The sequence below is a fragment of the Anolis sagrei genome, chromosome 2 (assembly GCF_037176765.1).
Source record: "Anolis sagrei isolate rAnoSag1 chromosome 2, rAnoSag1.mat, whole genome shotgun sequence".
In the NCBI taxonomy this organism is placed as follows: domain Eukaryota; kingdom Metazoa; phylum Chordata; class Lepidosauria; order Squamata; family Dactyloidae; genus Anolis; species Anolis sagrei.
In genome coordinates this window covers 264328970-264350835 of record NC_090022.1, presented here as the reverse complement: position 1 = coordinate 264350835, position 21866 = coordinate 264328970, and the positions used below count along the sequence as shown (strand labels likewise).

Genomic DNA, 21866 nt, shown 5'->3' with positions numbered 1-21866 from the left:
GTAATAGATTAAATAAGTTCCTTTGCTGTAAAATAGCACTGCACATCTGACAGCGAGGACAATAATCCAGGAAAGTGTATGTTGTGGTACATTTGTTAATCTTTGCAATGTCACACAACTTGTTTGAGTTTTGCTGCAACCAGGATCATCCAGCCTATGAGGCAGAATGGAGCTGCTTCCTCAAGCAGCAAATGCTATGAAGCAGCAGTGGCAGACAGCATGCTATTACTTATGGGACCCAGAGATATTTCCTTCTGCCACACAATGGCCTAAATTCTATTGTTAGTCCTGATCAGGGTAAGTCCATTAAATCAATTGGATTTGCCTCCATGACTTACAATTCAAGCAGTTACTGTATATACTCATGTATAAGTCAACCTCATGTATAAGTCATGGGTAGGTTTTGTGGTCAAAATTGTGGATTTATTTATGACCCATTGACAAGTCAAGAGTTATTCATGGAGCCCTGGAGACTAGGACGCGGAACAATGGCTTCAAGCTACAGGAAAGAAGATTCCACCTGAACTTCCTGACTGTGAGAGCAGTCAGGAAGTTCAGCAGTGGAACTCTCTACCCCAGAGTGTGGTGGAGGCTCCTTCTTTGGAAGCTTTTAAACAGAAGCAGGATGGCCATCTGTCGGAGGTGCTTTGAATGCAATTTTCCTGCTTCTTGGCAGGATGTTGGACTGAGGTCTCTTCCAACTCTATGATTCTATGATTCTGTTCCATGGAAAACGAAGGGCCCCAGTGTTGTCTAAGTGGGCCCTGGTTGCCACAGCCATTTCCTCATCCAAGCATTCAAAAAGACCAGAAGTACTGCAGAAAATACAGTTGTGCAGAAAATACAGAGTTGGTGCATTTTTTAAGATTCTTTCAGGATGGACTAAGCTTTCATTTTTCACCCCTCTTCAGTGAAAGAGATGGTTCCTTTCTGAAAACAATTAAAATTCATTACCTAAACTGACCCATAAGTCAGGTTTTTTGCATGGATTTGACTAAAATTTCTACACATACATATGAGTATATAATGGGTTTATGTAGCTGGAACTAACCATCAACTTTCCAGCCAGAGTGTCCTTAAATTAGCCTTTAGTGTTCTGGAGGATACCTTCCCTTCTCCAATGTTGAAGTGATGTGGATTCTGTATGAGAAACAGAAAATGGGCACTACCTTGTTCTCTCAGGGAGCAGAGACCTTGGGCCTGCTGTTGCTACTACTATCTCCTCCCACCCTTTTATATTTATTTATGTATTTATTCAGTAGCCCCCAAGTACATGGCACTTCACAAGATAATGCAACAAAAAAGACAGGCCACCCTATCAAAAGCACATTGTTTATATCTACCTATCTATGCAGGACAGAAGGAATAATACAAAAATAAAACCAATACAATGCAGTTGTAAAATGAATTATACAAATACAAAATACGATGGAATTAATTACAAAGTAAACTGATCAGTACATATAATCAACGTGTCAAACATTTTTACACTATATTAAACACAGAAAAAAATGTAAATGATTAATTTGTCTTGAGGCCAATTCACATAAGCTTTATGTAATTCTTCCATCACTGGTACTGACTGGAAGTTGTTTGTGAATATGTGCATATGAACCACTGTGGTGCAGTATTCTGAGCATTGGACTATGACTCTGGAGACCAGGCTTCGATTCCCACTCAGTCGTGGAAACCCACTTTTGCCAAGTCACACTCTTTCATCCTCAGAGGAAGAGGGTGGTGAAACCTCACATCTTGCCAAGAAAACCTTGTGACAGGTTTGCCTTAGAGTTCCCATAAGTCAAAGACAATTTGATACACAACAACAACCATGTATGTGTGTGAGAGAGAGTTAGGCACGGGAAGAAGTGTGGGGTTACTGCATGTCATCTTGATAAAATCAGGGTTCCTTTAAACTGCATGTGCAGTGAAAGGATAATTTAAAGTTGTAACACAAATATGTCTTAATTTTTTAAAAATATGCATTACATAAGCGATAGCTTTCTCTTCCCCCTTCTGTAAAAAGTGCTGTTACTTAAGTTTATACTTCTTCTCAATTTCAGGATGGCATAAAACACAAAAAAGAGGAACTGAAAATAAAGAAAAAACAATGCAAAACATATCACATTGCAAAACAATATACAATGGAAATAAGTCCAGAATATAATAAATAAATAAGAAGTCATTGAATAGAGTCCAAAAGCACACACACTTCAAAGGATTCCAGACTGTATTTTCTCTCCTCACCTCTTCCATTCTGCTTTTAACCCATACTCCTTCATATGACCCAACCCATCTTAATTATTCAATCATGGTAAGAGGGGTGCAGAAAATAATGGGCTTGCTAGATAATCTTCTTTTAAACCCAAAATGCCATAGGCTGATTTTGAGATAGATCTCTAGTTTCAACATGTGCTCAGGTACCAGCTTTTGCAGACCGCACTTTGTGTCTGTGAAAGTCTGCAGGCAGAAGGGGTGCAATGATTCAGCTGTGCAAAGACATGTTTTCCAGATGTCAGATGCGCTCAAAATACTTCTATATTTAAACAAATGCTCTACCTTTGATTCACTGACTGATGTGTCCTGTTATTTCTGTACTTTTGATGGGTCAATGTCCTTTAAGGGAATGCACAATTCCTTATTGACCTGTAACAAACAGGCGTTTGAGTGAGTGAAGAGTATACAGTGGAAGAGATAAAAAGAAATACTGTACAGATCAGTGAACAAACTTACTGTATAAACTCATGTATACACTGAGGAGAGGTTTCGTGTTCAACATTATGAGTTATGATAAATTGGAACCATTCCATGTAGAGGAGAAAGCAACAGCATCACTTTAAGTGCCACCATTGCCATTTTCCAATTTTAAAAACCCAATATGGCACCATAGCAGAGAGAGTAGAATTATTTTTATTAAAATGCAGTTCCTATATTGACCAATGGATAAGTCAACTCAGGTTTTTTTGGGGTCAATTATTTAAAATTTCTAGATACAGCAACTGAACAGGTTATAAACTGAAATCCTCAACTCCGAGAGAGCATTTCCCAATCATACTGTTACAATACATATGTGAATTCTCACCTTTCCCATGTGTTTGTGTGTTTGTTTATGTCTTATTAATGCTGTAACCAGCCTTGACCTGTGAGGAGAGGCTGGCAAGAAATATAACTATTATTATTATTATTATTATTATTATTATTATTATTATTATTATAGTCCTGTTATGGACTTTGTAGTTTCCTCAAACTAAAAATTTAAACAATGGGTCAACAGACAATAACTCAAGAATTAAACTATTTCATTATTGTTGAGGTTAATGTACTACCTTTGTAATGTTTAGCATTGTCAATTTGATTTTCAAACACAATGCTGCAAACACCAGTTTTTCCCCACCTCATATTTCTTCCCAGAAATGCAAAGAGATTTTACACCTAGAAGGCTCTTTGCTGTTTGAAATTCCAGAGTAGCTTAACAAAGAGTGACGCAAATACATGTAGTTGATTAGCAAGGCTCGTTCTGGAAATAACTGTGTGAATTTACTCTTGTTGTTACAGTACACTTACTTTATTGGAAATCATGTGCTATAAGTAATTGGATTTTGCCTCAAGGAAAATAAAATTCCACTTGTATTTTTAAACTCATTCTGCTCAGATTCATACAGACTGGAATGCTTTGCTTTAGTTTCTTTGCGAAGTAGATAAAAACTATGACTTTTTAATTGAAAGGCCATTTATTTGCAAAAGAGTCAGGCAGTTACTTTTTGGGTGTGACTGTGCGGATGTGAAAAGATTAACTTAATGAAAGTCTTCAGAAACCAGGTAGAACATTTAGATTGTTTTCTGCAAACTGATAATTAAACCTAAGAGTCAGAAGGGCAGGGACTGGATGGTTCGTGCTGTACAAATAATTGTGCACACAACTTATTGATCGTACTCCTATTGGTGGAGACATCTAAAGTATTGAATCTTTTGGGTTTATGTACATGTTGATTCGCCTTCATTTAAGGCAGTGGTTCCCAACCTGTGGTCCATGGACCACTTGTGGTCTGCAAGAACAAAAATATGGTCTGCAGTCCCACCATTACTACACTGGTACTACTCATAGGATTCAGGCCAATGTGTTTGTTCTAACAAAATGTTTGCCATTTATAAGAGTGCAACTTAAAGATGTTCATTTTTACAATAAAAGAACATGAGAATATGGCTCTTTCTACGCTACCATATAAAATTCAGATTATCTGCTTTGAAATGGATTATATGGCAGTGCTGACTCATATAATTCAGTTCAAAAGCAGATAATGTGGTTTATGTGCTCTGATAATCTGGATTATTGGCAGTGTAGAATGGACCTAAGAATCATAGTAGAATCCTTGAAAGAACTGATTTAGCACCCTTATTATACATTAGTAACCTTATTGTGTCTGTGGTATCTCACTAAATTGGCATCACACTTTGTATTGAAACAATAGCATTGTTGGGTAAACGTAGCATAGGTAAGCATGCACATATTATTGTTGCAAGCTGGTATTGTGCAACATAAAAATGTTGTTTTGGTCATAAAGGCATAACTAGAAATGTCCCTGCTCCAGCAATCACAGCTCCATAGAAGGGTTGGGGGGGGGGGGGGGGGACAGCATTCTTGAACTATCCTAAATCTTGGAAACTGCTAGGCATTCACCATTTTTATGTTGAAACGTCTGAGGAGTTATAAACCTTTTACTGAAAAGCTTTTTCTCTAGTTCATTTCACATGATGATTGTTAGAGAAGAGGTCATAGGATTATTTTTCCCTTCCTTCCATAATGAATACATTTTAGCTGAATAAAGTGTTGAAACAAGGTATTATCCAGAGATCTCATTACAATGAACACAAGAGTAGATGAGTGGAATGTGTCCAGTTATTTTAATTTTAAATGTATCATTATTTGTAGAGCTTTAGCATAGATAAGTTGAGATGCTGCATTTGGAGATGATCTATCACATCACTGTAACTTCATCTCCCAACAGTAACCCCCAATAACTCATACATTTTAATGTGTTTGGAGAATGGAATGATGAACAATGATGTGTCTAGCTGTTTTCCTATAGAAGGAAGTACTGCCACAAGCATCTATAGCAGTGGGTCCCAACCTGTGGTCCCCAAGAAGTAAAATATGGTTCACGGCCTCACCATTACTACACCATTGCAATGAGAGTGACTGGTCTAGTAAAACCTTCTTCTAGTGCCGAGGCAACGGGGATGTTGGGAGGAGAGGTGCTGACTTCCCACCGGAGCTGTTCCATGTAGTGCCTGGAAGCCAGGATGCCTTGGTGTCTTCCTTTTTATGCCTGTTCCTGGAGTTATTTGGGGTGCCGATTCAGAAAATTGCGTTGGATAGATCACATCAGTTCTAGATTATTAAATATGGTTTCCTGTGGGTGAGTAGATGGCGGCTACTGCGTGGCATATGTTCTGTATCAGAAACTACAGCTGGTGTGGTCTATCCAATGCAATTTTCTGAATCAGCACCTCAAATAACCAAACCAAATCTAAAGTTTTTACTGATTCATAACCCTTTTGGTACTAATGTTGGAGAGTGGTCCTTGGTCAAAGTGGTCCCTAGTAAAAAAAAAAAAAAAAAAAAAGCTTGGGAACCACAGATCTATAGTATGATCTCAGAACATTCGTGGAGCACATCCAGCTTCAAGAAAATAATTGGACAGATTGCACCCATCCTCTACTATATTGTGTAGTGTGTGTTTGTATCATATTGTTTTGGAGACAATTTTGGCTGTTGTACAACTTGAACAGAAAGCCAACCATCACAATGAAAAAAGTGAGCTGTAGTGGTGTAAGTATGTCATCAGAATTCCCAAATAGGATGTAAGCCAGAATGTTTTTTGACCATGATGTAGGTTCTGCTGTTGTAAATATTGTGTTCTATTCACTGTGGCCAGAGTTGAAGTAAATCTCAGACAACCAGTTATTATAAGCCTATAATTGAATCTCTTTGATTCATTAAATAAATATGCCTTCAAGAAAAGTCTGAACATTATTCAATATCCTAGTTAACTAAAATATAATTTAACCTGTTCCTTTTCATTCAGTCTAGAACATAAAGGCACACATTTTTGACGGCTCCTCTGAAAAGCTAACATTTTTTCTTTGTGCATTTTCAACATCAAATATTTTTAAAAGACACAGTAAAATGTTTTCTATTACAAAGTTTCCTGTGACTCATCCTCCATTTTATTCAGACATTCATAACATTAAGGCAGAGATTTAAACATTCTATTTTCATGGACACTCCATAATAAAAGCTTTAGAAATCTAACACAAAAGGATGATTGAGTTGTACTGTAAAAGCCATAGTGTACATTAACATAGGGTGCATCTACATCATATAATTAATGCAGTCTGAAACCACTTTAACTGCCATGAACACCATGGAATCATGGAATTTGTAGTTTGGTGCACTCTATGGCAGAGAAGGCCAAAGGACTGGTAAAACTATGATTACATGGCAGTTAAAATGGTGTTAGACCATATTAGTTTTACAGTTCTGTTGTACCCATAGTTTAAGGCCTCCACCATGCTTCCATTCTGGTGTCCTTATCATATTGTTCATATATAATCTTCTTGGTTTGTTGTCATTAACTACTGTCAAATCAAATTTTACTTCTGGCAACCATATGAATGAGAGACATGTAAATTACCCTATTTTCAACATCTTGCTCAGGTCTTGTAAAGTTAGGGCTGTGGCTTTCATAATTGAGTCTATCCATCAGGAATATGGTCTTCCTGTGTTCTTATTTCCCTCCTATCTTACCAAGAATTTTTATTTTTTGTACTAAGAAATTATGTCTTCTCACACTATGTCCAAAGTACAACAGTCTCAGTTTAATGATCAAGGGTCTGGAGAACAAGCCCTATGAGGAGCGGCTTAGGGAACTGGGCATGTTTAGCCTGAAGAAGAGAAGGCTGAGAGGAGATATGATAGCCATGTATAAATATGTGAGAGGAAGCCACAGGGAGGAGGGAGCAAGCTTGTTTTCTGCTTCCTTGGAGACTAGGACGCGGAACAATGGCTTCAAACTACAAGAGAGGAGATTCCCCCTCTCCCCCCCTCCTTCCCTGCCCCCCTTGTGTTTTCTCACTTTGTATGTATTTAATTGAAATGGCCAATAAAGAGTAAATTAAAAAAAAAAGAGAGGAGATTCCATCTGAACATTAGGAAGAACTTCCTGACTGTGAGAGCCGTTCAGCAGTGGAACTCTCTACACCCGAAGTATGGTGGAGGCTCCTTCTTTGGAAGCTTTTAAGCAGAGGCTGGATGGCCATTTGTCAGGGGTGATTTGAATGCAATATTCCTGCTTCTTGGCAGGGGGTTGGACTGGATGGCCCATGAGGTCTCTTCCAACTCTTTGATTCTATGATTCTATGATTCTATGATAATAATCTTACCTTCCTAATTTGCACTAGGACCCATTTATTTGTCTTTTTTGATAGTCCAGGGTATCAACAGAACTTTCCTTCTGCACTACATTTGAAATTGATGGCATCTCTATCATCCAGCTTTTATAATCATACATAGAACCTGGAAATAAAATGATTGTATATATTCTGTTTTAAATGTATTATATTTTAATTGTACTTTAACCTAAATCCACACAGTACTATTTTTTTAAATCTTTGTATTCACTTTGTTTTAAAGTATGGCCAAAATGTGTTTTTGTTAGCTGCTTTGAGTTTCCACAGGGAGAAAGGAAGGGTATAAATAAAGTAAATAAATAAACATTCTATACTAACTAGGGACCTCATCAGATGGGTGGTTTTCCCCTCATCTTTGCATGCTGCCGGCATGCTGCTGGGAAGAAGTCCATTGGAGCCCATCAAATGATGCAGAGCTACTTCTGATGGGGCTCCATGCTGACATAATTAAAATACAACCATAAAAGCACATTTGAAAACATACATATTAAAATACATAAGATAAAAGATAAAACACACTGAACATAGAAGCCAGGGACAGCGAGGAAACATTGTGGATGGCAGCCACAACAGTAAGGGAACGAAGCAGAATGCTGCCCCACGGTTTCCCCTGCTGTTCCCCAACTTCTGGACCTCCATGTGATGAGGTCCTAGGTGATGTCTCCATATCTTTGGAGAATTCTTCATCACTTGTGTTGCCAGTTACAAGAGCAAGACAGTTCATTTCATTCTTCACAATGTCTCAAAACCCACACATGACCCATGTAAAAATAAACAGGAGCAACACAGCGCTGCATCTTCCGCTGTGGGTGCGACGTGATCTGCTCTGATCCGAAACAGACTATTTGGAAGGAAACTGTGTCTTTCCACAATGGGAACCATTCCTCGGACATCGCCCTTTACACAGTTATCTGCCTAGATCTTGTGTCAAAAAATAAATGTTCCACTAACCTGGAAAAGCTGAAAGTGAATCAGCGAACAAGACATCGCTGTTCTGATTTGACCATAAAGGGCGTTGCTCATTGCAATTTCCTTCAAACGGCTTCCCCGGACCCCCTCTCTTTGGAGTACCTTCTCACTCCCCTGGGGAGAAGTATATGTGCGAGTTTCTCTTAGAACAATGTCACAAAGATTCTGCAAATGCCTCCTCTTACTTCAGTTGCAATACTGAAAGTACAAATGACATTTGGGAGCCCCCTGAGTTCTGTACAGGAGTTGAATAAGCAGCTGCTATTTCTCCTTAGTTTAGGGGAGAGCTTGAAAACTGGCACAACTGACTAGCCTGATAAGCCTTCGAGGAAGAAATCAGCTACTGAACTGGTGCAACAAGTTTTGAAAGATTTAAAGGATAAAGTACATAGATAAGTTGAAGGTGCCAAACAAAAATCAGAGGGGAGTCCTTGATTTTGTGGAGCAGCTGTGGTCTATAATATGAGCAGATATCATTTTGTATGAGGAATTGGTGGAATATTTCGCGTTGGTAATGAAATCCCTTCAGTGTGGCAAACTGAAGGCACTGGTTCATCAAGGAAACAACAGTTTGCTGAGTAAACAGATTAAACAATCTTATCATGGAAATGTTGAGACAGTTTCTCTTAGTAGTGACACTCCCATACAAATGCTTCTAGAAATTGGTGTGGATAAACTGAAGAGAGATTATTTCCACTATTTGTAGGCAAGGAATTTCTCACACAGATTCACTTGGACTACTTCATGTCTGCTTCGGTCAGTCTTCAGGAACAGGTTCATCTTGTGCAGAAACTCCATCTCATGCTGGAAACAGTGAACTGTGTGGAGCTCCTAAAACGTGAGCAATAACACCCAGTCAATTTTAATTATGAAATTTAAAATCACATTCTATATTTAGTGTGTTTTACCATTAGCCTCATGTATTTTTTAAAATAAATTTTATTTACATACATTAACAGCTTACAGTGTAAACAGAACATGAAACAATGAACATTTTACAAACACATAACCTCACCACCTGAACAAGTATCATTTCCTTTGCCATAAATTTATGAGTCAACCATTAAACAAATGTCATATCCAAAATTCCTGACCAACAAGGTTGTATTGTTTTCCTTTATTACTCTGCAAAGCATATTTAATAAAAACTGACAAGTATGAATCAAAATCTATTAGTTTTCCCCCTGAACACCCTCATTTCCATTGATAGTTTATCATTTAAAGCTATGTTCTATACTTCCCCATACCATACTTTCAGCATGAAATTAATTACCATTTTCCAATTTCTTGCAATTATAAGTCTTGCCACTGTGAGTACAATAATCACCAATTCTCTCTTTTCCATTTCTAAATTTAAATTTGTGGCACCCATTAGTAATGCTAACCTGGCATCCGAGATGATGTTTAGTCCTAGAATGTTACCTATTTCTATAAATATATTGTTCCAAAAACTATTCAGCTGGGGGCATTCCCACTGTAAATGAAAATGTGTCCCTTTTTGTATGCCATAGCTCCCTCAGAGGTTACTTTGCTTTTATCCATCTGATGTAGTTTAACCGGTGTGGTATACCATCTCCATACGACTTTGTACACACTTTCTTTTAATCTTATTGGCAGACTCTTAACAACTCTCCATTTTAGAACCCCTTAGGTCTCCTTCCCATGCCTTTTCTAACAGGGTCAGCCCTATTCCTTTGCCTATTAATCCACTGTATATTCCCCCAATTAATATTTTGCCCAATATGTCTTGCTTTTTAAGTTTACTTAGCCATTTTTCATATTTATTCAACTTTTTCTAGCTGGGATTTTTACCTAACCAGTCCTTGTTCCAATTATATAGCTGTTGCCTCTCAAACCAATTCTGGACACTTTGTTGTTCTAAATCATTAAACTTGCCCATCGAATTTTGTATCCATCCCTTCCATGTCTCATGTATTTTAATATGTGTATGTTTTTATATGTGCTTTTATGGTTGTATTTAACTATATTTTAATATGTGACTATTTTATGTCCTGGCTTGAGCCAAAAGGAGAGGTGGCTAATAAATAAATACTACTACTACTACACCTTTATACTTGAGGATCTTATCTAGTGCCTTCATAGTGGCCCTTCCAAATCTTAGTCCTCTTCTGATTACTTGACTGTGGTAGCTTTTGATTAATGACTGAGCCAAGGTATCAGGTATCAAGGTATTTTTTTGCTATCTCAATGCCTTAATTGTTTACTTTAAAGCAGTGGTTCACAATCTGTAGGTCCCCAGGGGTTTGACCTACAACTCCCAGAAATCCCAGCCAGTTTACCAGCTGCTAGGATTTCTGGGAGTTGAAGGCCAAAACATCTGGGGACCCACAGGTAGAGAACCACTGCTTAAAAGTTATTTGAAAATATGAGGAGGGCAGTGAGACTCAACTGTCCCCTTCAGCCGAGGGATCAATTGAGGTCCCTGTCAAAAAAATGATCAGCCAAGATTCCTGTATAGATGAACTCTCTCAGAATTCTTAATCAGAAGTCCACTAAATGATACTGTTTTTGTTGCTGTTTTAATAGTTATCTGATTGTTACCAGCTTCAATTAAACAAAATGTTAGTTGAGAACTGTTTTAATACAATCTATTTTGTATTTCATGTTTTGTAACTATATATCTAGAAGTAGTAAAAACAATAACCTGCTTGGAAATCCTGTGTCCATCCCACCATGAAAATAGTTATAGGATGTCTGCTAACATTGAGGGTGAAGTTAGAGAATTCTTTAAGAAATGAATACAGTCAGTAATTCTAGCAATGAAACTAACTGCATATTCCTACCTATTTGCACTTAGATGCGCAGTAAATATTCAACAATTCTAGCAATGAAACTAACTGCATATTCCTACCTATTTGCACTTAGATGCGCAGTAAATACTCAACAATTACCCTGAAGTGTCATTATATATAAACCTGTTAGCCCACCTCCGTTGCTCTTCAGTATTTACAATGATAATTCCCTGTGCATTCTTAAGTGTTTATATGCATGCAATAAAGTGCCTAAGGCTTCTGTTCATATAATAACTATAGGAGGAACATGGGGGAATGTGTGTGTGTTTGGAGATACGGGGTTGTTGGTTTATTTCCTTGCTATTTTTCAAAAAGTCTCAAGGGTGGGGATGAGTAAAGATGAAATATTAGGGAAAGGCATTTCACTTGGGAGCATGAATGTGCACATTGACGTATGTCAGACTTCTGTCAGCTGGGCAACAACAGCTCACTCTTATTCCTAAAAAGAGAACAGGCTGGTTGCCAAAGACTTCTCTCTTTGATTATTAAATGTACCAGCACAGATGAATGTTAGTTATGCTAGCAAAATAAAATTTTGAAAATGACTTTTAAAAATGTTTTGTTGAATAACTCATTGAAATTACTTCCCAAAAAGTAACTTGTTAACAGTGATGTGTGCAAATTTGCATGACTTGTTATGTGGAGCTAGGTCTTGCATGACACAGGAGCCAGGACTTTTGGAATAGCAGATAATATGATGTTGTATGGCACTCTTGACAAGAATGATTGACAACTGGGAAATACAGACTTTGTATTTCTAGGCGCAAAGATTACTGCAGATGCAGACTGCAGCCAGAAAATCAGAAGACGCTTACTTCTTGGGAGGAGAGCAATGTCCAGTCTCGATAAAATAGTAAAGAGTAGAGACATCAGACTGGCAACAAAGATCCGCCTAGTCAAAGCCATGGTATTCCCTGTAGTAACCTACGGATGTGAACCTTAGGGAAAGCTGAACGAAGGAAGATAGATGCTTTTGAATTGTGGTGTTGGAGGAAAGTTCTGAGAGTGCCTTGGACTGCGAGAAGATCCAACCAGATCCAACCAGACCATCCTCCAGGAAATAAAGCCCAACTGCTCATTGGGGAGAAGGATACTAGAGACAAAGTTGAAGTACTTTGGCCACATCATAAGGAGACAGCAAAGCCTAGAGAAGACAATTATGCTGGGGAAAGTGGAAGGCAAAAGGAAGAGGGGCCGACCAAGGGCAAGATGGATGGATGGCATCCTTGAAGTGACTGGACTGACCTTGAAGGAGCTGGGGGTGGTGACGGCCGACAGGGAGCTCTGGTGTGAGCTGGTCCATGAGGTCCATGAGGTCACAAAGAGTCGGAGACGAATGAACAACAACAACAACATGGCACTCTTCATTGGACTCCCTTGTTCCCTACAACTTTAGCTGCAATCCCTTCAGTAGCTAGAGCGAGGGTCACCAACCTGGCAACTTGTTAGCAGGAGGCAACTCTAATTTAATCCAAAGTATTGGAGGGCATCTTGGGGCACATCTAAACTGACCACTTAATGCTGAAATCAGCTCTGTGGTGGCCAAATGCTGTATGGAGTAATTGAGGGTAACACAGAGCAAAGACACCTTAACGTGGTTTGCCCCACATTAATCAAAATAGTTCAAATTCTGGTCCAGAATGCGGAGTAACTTTGGATCCATCTAAACAGGTTGGTCAGTCCTAAAACAGAATTGTCCACAACTATTTTCACTGCCACCCTGTATTTCCTGGGCTTAGGTGGCCCAGGAACATGGAAAGCAGTTACTGTCACTTCCTGTCCTCTAATTTGCAGTGGGTCCTGCCTGTTATCCGCAGTGACATTGTCTGGGTTGACGATGTGGCAATCATTTATTTATTTATTTATTTGGGGTTCTTTTACCCCGCCCTTCTCACCCCGAAGGGGACCCAGGGCGGCTTACACAGTAAAGGCAACAATTAGATGCCAGCATCACAACAATCATCACAACTTACAGTAAAATTTCACAGTTACTAACAGTTTCATGCATTATTCCAGTAAAAATCAATAAAATCAATAAAATCAATACAAACCTAAATTCCTCCCTTACATTGTCAGTGTTTGCTCAGGGAAGGGATTGGGAGAAGACGGGGCAATTCCTGTTCCCTCTTTTCTGTCCCTCCTGCTTTGATAGAAAGGACCTGAAGGCATGGTGAGGTTGGCTGTCCAGTGGCACCAGACTGTTCTGCGTTTGTGATGGCATGCCTGAGCCTTTGGGAAAACTATAGTGTCTGGCTTTACTCAGGGGCCATCTGTATACCTTCTGATAAGATCAAGACCCTTAGCAGACAAAGGCACTTTAGGCAAGGTGAAAATATAACCAAAATGAGTTTACTGCAAACAAGATGAATAAAGGGTTAACTCTACCTGGGACTATCATAAGGTAACTTAAAACAATATATTACAAAAGGAGGCTTTGCTGGTTGCAGCCATCTCTCTGGAGTCTTCTGCCTCTGGTGCAAAGCAATGGTTATAAACTGTCTCAATCTTCTTTGTTGTGAAGCATGAGCTGGTCATAAGCGTCTGTTGTCTTTTGGACTGCTGGTATAAAATACTGCTGAATGCGGGTGCTAAGGATGCCTGTTTGAATTGCTTGGGCCTAGAATTACCAGACAATCCCAAGCCTAAGTCACAGTAGCTCTGTTGCAGAAAGAGGAGTCCAGCAAGGGAGCTCCATACAGGGAAACAGAATAGACCAACTTTAGTCTAAAATCTCTGGGGGGATTTTAAGCTCCACCCATAACTAATGCAAAGGAAGGTATCTACTGTTGGGAAAACCTATGAACAGGGGGAATTGAAGGAGAGAAGAGAAAATAGCAGAGCCAAAACTTCACAGTGCTGCTGAGAAGTCAGGACTCTCTCCCTCCTTTGCAGCAGTCAAGAGTACCTCTCTGACCCATCTATTTCAAACCAAATCCATGAATAATCAAATCTCCCAAAGTCAAACTTGCAAATGTGGAGGGCCAAATTTTGGGATTTTTCTCTTCTCAGGCTAGTTGCTACAATGACCATCATCCACCTCAAATTGCAACACTGCAGTATTGGTGAAATCACCCAAAGTTGTCCATGGACAATAATATGAATTAAGGATATTCACAGGCAGAAAGTTTTGTAGTTGCTCGGTGCACCTGACACTTCACAGGCACCTCAAGCTTCCTGGTAAGTGCAGAGGGCTGAGATAGAGGATGGAAAAGTTGGTGAAAAATCTGTTTATGTGCACTTCCTTAAAATAACATAACTTTGGAAACCAGCAATAGTAAAACATTTTTAAGGATAAGCAGCAAAATGTTGTGATTCAACAGAAATATGCTGGACATTGTTCATGGATAGCCAAGTATTCAACTGAAGCAATGCCCTTTCAGAACAACAGTGAAAGATTGTTCTGTAACTTTTTGAAGTCATGGGGCACAGATGTAGTAAACTCTCATTAAATGGCATGCAGCAGAAAAACATTTTTAGTCTGAGCTGTCACCTGACCAAATTCAACGAACTGCATAAAGAGAAAAATGGGAATGACAGCAAGAATTTTAGGTAAAATAATGTGACTTGTCAGTCATTTCAGATATTTTTCATTGTTAGCAGGAATTAATCTAACAATTAACTGAGGGCGACAAACAGAGCTAACCCCAGCCCTAATTCCCAGCAATAGAGAATGGAGATCGCTTCCAGTCTTGACTGAGGGGTAGGGGGGTTTCCTGTTCTTGAATACCATGTAATTAGCCTTGTAGGTGAAGCTGATCCTACCATCAGACAAAGACAGGGAGCCACTTGAGATGGCCCTTGTTGGAAAGTGGGCCACAGAGAATTAGGCACATCCTAGAAAGCAGAGCTTTGTTGTGTCGGGCAGCCTTCCCACACACACAAACTAAGCTATTGTCTCTAGGTGCAATGAACTCCTGTGACCAAGGTTCAAGTAATTACATATTTCTATGCCGGCACTTCTGGGAGTAAGACTTAATATTTTATGTATTTTAACACAGTGGCCCTGGTTTTCAGGAACCACAGCACATTATGAGTATTTATAATTTAAGGAATAGATACAACTTTATTTTTGTTTTATTACAGCTCATGACAGTAGTTCAAATAGGTAAATTTCTGTTTTAGTTTCTAGATTAAGGATACATAAAGTGGGTCTCTTCTGCCAAACTAGTAGTTCAAAAACATGCAAATGTGAATAGATCAATAAGTACCGCTCTGGCAAGAAGGTAGCGGAACTCCATGCAGTCATGCCAGCCACATGACCTTGGAGGTGTCTATGGACAACACCAGCTATTTGGCTTAGAAATGGAGATGAACACCAACCCCCAGAGTCGGACACAACTGGACTTAATGTCAGGGGAAAACCTTTACCTTTACTTAAAGCAGCTCTACTGATTCCTAGCTTAGAATCTTGCATCTAAGATTTCTCAAGGAGAAGTATAAGTTGAGCAAGAAAGCCTGAAGTCTCTTTCACACTACACTAGAATAACACTATGGCTGCACCCTATAAAATCCTAGGATTTGGAGTTTAGGGTTGGATATTTAGAATTCACCACCACAGAATTCTAGTGCCAAAACCAACTACAAGCCATAGGATTTCATAAATATTTATCTTGTCAGTTAAATGGAATCCTTATGCTATAATTTAGTAGTGAAAGAGCCTAGAAGGGCCATGAAAAGAAGAAAGTTACCTGGGAAACTATAGCTTTATGACATCTCTGCAGCTATGCTGAACATTATTGTCTTGCCAGCATCTACTGTAGGTGTTTTTACATATGAGAGAGTTAGTATTGTGTTGTTTATTATACTATTATATTGTTGTTGAACTGCAAGTGCCCTTCATGACTGGGATTTATCTGCAGGTTCTTTGTTTCATGTTGCAATGAATTATCAGTATCCTAAGAATGAAGTACCATTTTGTACACATTGCCTTCATGCAACAATTGACAGATGTTGCATACCAATGTGGCAATAGCTACTGATAGCCCTCACAAACTCTGTCTGTTTTCCCATCAGCAATGTTGGTAGTTCATTTCTTCCAAAGTAAGTCAGGTATAGCTTCTTTCCAGCTCCACCTGGTGCTTATCCTGTAGACTGCACCCTGGAGCGGCTTCCATAGCAAAAAAATGAAATACATTAAAGTCACTAATATTGTCTAGTAAGAACAAATCACTGTTTCCCTGAAGTAGGAATGGCTAAATCTCCAATATTATTGTGCTTCTACCCATTCCTACCTGTTCAGTTCCCAGATTCTCAGTTTATTTAGTGGAATCATATACTAAGACATTGCTTCTTAAGCTATCTGTTATAGGGAACCAGCAGAGATGGAGGAGTTGGAGCAGGCATGGGCAAACTTCAGCCCTCCAGGTGTTTTGGATGTCAACTCCCACAATTCCTAACTGCCAGCAGGCTGTTAGGAATTGTGGGAGTTGAAGTCCACAACACCTGGAGAGCCAAAGTTTGTCCATGCCTGGGTTGGAGTGTGTCAAGCCTTGGCACCCTATTTGTGCTGATTGGCAAGAATTGGCAACTAATGGTTCAGGAACTACTCACAGCTCAGGGACTGCTACTGCTTGGTTTTGCTGTGAGGGACAAATGCAGCTACTCACCCACCAACCCCTTGAAGGGTACTACTGACAATCAACATTACTCTTTTCCAAACTAATGCTTCCATTAGCCCCAATCAATATGCAGTTCAGTGTACAGTGGGCCCTCATTATCTGCTGGGGTTTGGTTCCAGGATCCCCCGTGGATACAGAAATCTGTGGATAGTCAAGTCCCATTATACACAATGGCACAGTGAAGTGGTGTCCCTTATATAAAATGGTGAACAACTAAAATGAGAGCTGAAGAGTTTCCCCCTAATATTTGCACACTGTGCTTGGTTGAATCTGTTGTCACAGAACTTGAGGATATGGAGGACCAACAGTATTTAATAGGATTACTTTTTGGATTTATAACCCTGTCAGTTTGGGGCTAAATGAGATTGTTCAATGAGCTAGGAGAGATGCCAGAAGATAGCAGTTATGTCTTACATATTCCTCCCCAAAAAGACATAGGTATAAAGTCAAACTAGAGGAGTAAAGGTAATGCTGGCTACCTTCTCATCCGGGATGTACAATGGCTGAGAACAGAAGGAATAACTGATGCCTATCTTCTTCAAACATAGTAGAATTTTTACAGAGTAACTCTGAACCTTTTTATTGGGCTCTGTCTGCTCACAGGTCAGTACCTTTTAAATATGGACTACAGACTGACATTTCATTTTTAGGCTCAATAGAATCTGTGTTGTGGCTCCAATGTCCCATTGAATCAGATGGGATGCTCTAGGTGAGCAGAATGCAATGTGAATTCACTTGAAGAATTAAAAAAAATAGAATACTTTAAAAATACATAAAGCAGTGCACAATAGGTATATTCCGCTTTCCAAAAAGCAATCAGTGGAGAATGATTATGAATGTGCAATAAATGTTTCTGAAAATGGTTTGTAATGTTAACCATTGCAGGGTGAATACAGTATAAGATTTGGGAGACATCACAGGGTCCACAGAAACACAGATAAATTAATTTTGTATGGCTCTTTGCAAAGTATTTGCCTGTGGACAAGTACCTGGTAATAGAAGTGCTCACGCTGTTCCTTCAGAACTTTCTGTGAGATCTTGAAATCAGAATTGTCAGCTGGGTAGCTATAGACTTTATATAGCTTTAAAGACACAGGTGCTAACAGAACAATTTGTTTTGCAACTGAAAAACTAATGTAGCTTGGCAGCTGTTGAAAATAACTTCTCTGTGGTGAGGTTTTTCACAGCTGCAGCAGTGTTTGATGCGTTTGATTCAAGTCTCAATCACAACCTCACTTTTGCAGATGGATGAAATGGGAAAGGTTTCAGCGGTTTCATACCCACTGGTCATGTTTCTGTGCCCTTTGACTTCTTGAAATCAACATTTTAAACAACAGATTTTGGACTTGGGTCCTTGGACAGACAAGCAGTCAGCAAAAAATATCTACATTCACCCTCTCATACAAATATCTTTCACAGTTTCTCTTGTTATGCAAAGCAAAAGTTCTTTAAAATGTAAGTGGGATTTATTCATTTCCCAGGGTTGAAACATATACAGCATGGATGTATTATTTAGCAAAACAGCTCTACAGACTACTTTACAGAAACACTTTATAGAATAGCAATACGAAGGAAGGCATTTGCCCAAAGAGCTTACAATCATAAGGAAGTCTGCTTCCTCTTCTCCTCCCACCAACAAACATAGCCTGGGAATTAACCTGCAGGAGACCTAGAATTTGCAGAATGTTTTCTTTACAATTTTCCTAATTAGATAAAGTATTTAATCAAATATTAATGATAACATTTTGCTTTTCAGATAGGAATTCAGTGTGTGTCTTCAAGTTGCCTGTTTACTTATGGCAACCTTATAAATTTCACTGGACTTTCTTAGGGAAGGTATACTCAGGCATAGTTTGCCAGTTCTATCCTCTGAAATAACACCAATTACTGGTGTGTGTGTGTGGAAAGAGAGAGAGAGAGAGAGAGCTTGCACGTAAATGAAGAACCAGGGTAACCATCTCATTTGAACTAATTTCCTCTGGGTCCTGTTCAAATTTTAGTTAATGTATGGCAAAAAAGAAAGGGCACCCCCTCTTTTTCTTTACTTTTCTAATTGTTTACTAAAGCAGCAATAGGTGTGTTTTAACACGACATCTTTTTGAGTCTAATAACAACTTGTTGTGACCAAGTGCAGTTTTCCCCCAGTTTGCTGTTATTTGCTGTCAAGTCAATTTCGATCTATGGTTACTTTACACAAGAGAGATCTCCAAGAACCAAGTTCATCAACTACTCTTGTAAAATTTGCCAGTCTAAAACCTTTTTATTGTGTCTAAGATGTAGTCAGGGGGTGCTGTGGTTTTTACCTGTTTTGATGGATTTTAACTGTGAATTTTTAATGCTGCTTGTATTTAATTCTATTTTAATGTTTGCATTTTTGTGTATTTTAAATTGTATATTAATGTTTTTCTGTCAAGCTGTTTTGAGTCCCCTTTGGGGAGATAAAAGTGAGGTATAAATAATAATAATAATAATAATAATAATAATAATAAGAAGAAGAAGAAGAAGAAGAAGAAGAAGAAGAAGAAGAAAAATGGGGGCCAGAGTGCCCTTTGAGAGTTGGGCAATTTTTATGAAAGCTTAAGTGAATCTCTAGACAGATAGAACATATCTAGAGTTTCAAAGATCCCTCACTTACTTTTGAAAAATTCATACACAGCAATTGTTTTGAAATACAGCAATTGTTTTGAAATTAGCTTAAACAGCAAGATTCATTTGTGACCAAAAAGATATAATGTGAGACACCTTCCTATCAAACAAATGATGGAGCTGGGAGTGGGTGTGTTGACATGTCTCAATTGGGAATGTCCTTTTGCGTAATTGTTAGCACCCGAAGTTAGACCACCTATTAGCTAAATTGAAAATTTGACTGGAATCAGTAAGTCTTATTCTTGTGCAGATGAGTGATAACTGGCTGCTACAGGCGAAACAAATACCCTTTTTGCAAAGAAGATTTTCAGCAATGGAGGTGGGGGCAATTGTCTGTAAAACAATATACTGTATTTGAGTAGAATATACAAATGTGCATGTAAAACAGCAATACCTGAAGAAGTCATTGTCTCTATTCAGCAGCAGCCTGAAATCATTTACTCTTCAGTATTTACATGTACAAGAGAAAATAAGCAACACCCCATCAACCCCCCCCCCCCCCGCCTGATCTATCTGTTCTCCTTTTGATAACAGATTCATGGAGAGGGAGGATAAATAAATTTCAGGATGGCATAGTGACATGGTTTACAGCATTTGTGTCTATCCCGATGCTCTTTCAGATTATTGGAATATCCCGATGCTCTTTCAGCATGCACATTCAGAGGCTTATTGGGAACAGTGGAAAATGTAGTTCATTGTGTCTGAAAGACACTAAATTAGAGATAGCTGATTTACACTCTGAACTGCTAGAATATTTTCAGATGGAAAGATATAAGAACAGCTCCCAGACCCAGGCCCCATGTGTCCAAACATGCCATCCTGTTCAGTAGTGATTAATCATCCTTAAACCCTTGGTTTAAAGCATGACAAAAGAAAAACATATACTACAAATCAAATGAAACAAAATAAAGCTGCACACTCTGTACCAAAATGGAATTAAACCACACAATCTGCCTGTAAAGCAGACCCAAGGCATTGTGTTGACAGTCTTAGGATAAAGTTACGAACGTGCAATCAAACCACAACCTGTTGCATACAACTCAAAACAGAGTCTGATTTTTGGACCATGGCTCCCAGCATCCCTTTGCCATAAGATATTCAGTGATGTTCAGGGAGTTTTAGACAAAAATAACTTTTCCAAGCTCTGAATCAAATGAGCAGCCTGAGGCGATACTGGGGGTAACTCCCTTAAATGCCACCATTTCATTGGCCTTACAGTTGCCACAAAAATGAGCACATGTAATTTTGTTGGGAAAACAGAAAGCCAGCATAGTGTAGTGGTTTGGATGTTGGACTTAGCAGTCTGGAATCTAATAACAACTCATGGATTTGATATTTACGTATGAAGTAAACCATGAAGAAAATAGCATAGCTATCAGGAGGCTGAATGAATGCAGTCATTCATTCATTTACAGTTAAAGATGAAAGCAGATCTACTTACCATCTCCTTATATAGAAAACTCATAAATGTCAGCACCTATTTATGATTTGACAACTCATGTTCAAGATTTCTTAAATGCAATCTCCTCTGTGGACATTTCCGTAGATTAAGACACAACTGGTCCTGTGTATTGATGGTCCTGTATATTGATGGAGCAACTTTAGGCTCCTCTGCACCAATAGTTTACAGAGTTCCAAAAAATTGAGAAATATCAGATTGTCAGGTTAAGACACTGATTTTGTTTTTAAAAACCAACAACATCAGAGACATTCTGGTGAGGAGAACACTGAAAGAGCACAACACACATTACACAACACTGCGGCAAATGCAACCATTTCAGAGTTGCTAGCTCAGAAATTTCTGAAATTTGATTCTAAATAGGTAGGTACCGGTCACAAGCAAAATGTAAGAATGATTTTAAGTAGTGTGTGGTATGGCTCGATGGCCATCTATTGGGGGTGCTTTGAATGCAATTTTCCTGCTTCTTGGTAGGGGGTTGGACTGGATGTCCCATGAGGTCTCTTCCAACTCTATGATTTTATGATTATATATTTGCATGTTGTCCTTTTGATCTTAAATTGTAACCTGAAGACCTTAAGAGTACACACAGGACAAAAATACACTAGGTATTTTTTTAATTAATAAAGCATCTTAGTATCTTGGAAAATGTCTGTTGTTTCTGATGTGGATTCCATTTGCTTCTTCTCTTTCTGCTCCTTTTGTCTTCCCATTGCGCAAGATGGCTGGAATTCCACATGCACTACCTAGGAATTTAACTACCATAGTTGCACAGCAAAGTTACATTTTCTAATATGACCTCCCCAAACATGTTTTTACTGGGATTCAGGCACACAGAGAGAAGGGGTGATAGAGTCACAGGCAGATCGTAGGGTCATATGTGGATGCCAATCA

The 21866-nt window shown here is 38.8% G+C and overlaps 1 pseudogene; it reads left to right on the top strand.

Annotated features, from left to right (window-relative positions):
* The first annotated feature begins 8057 nt into the window (after nt 1–8057).
* LOC132765375 (protein zwilch homolog) lies at nt 8058–9285 on the top strand (annotated as a pseudogene).
* Nucleotides 9286–21866: the final 12581 nt, after the last annotated feature.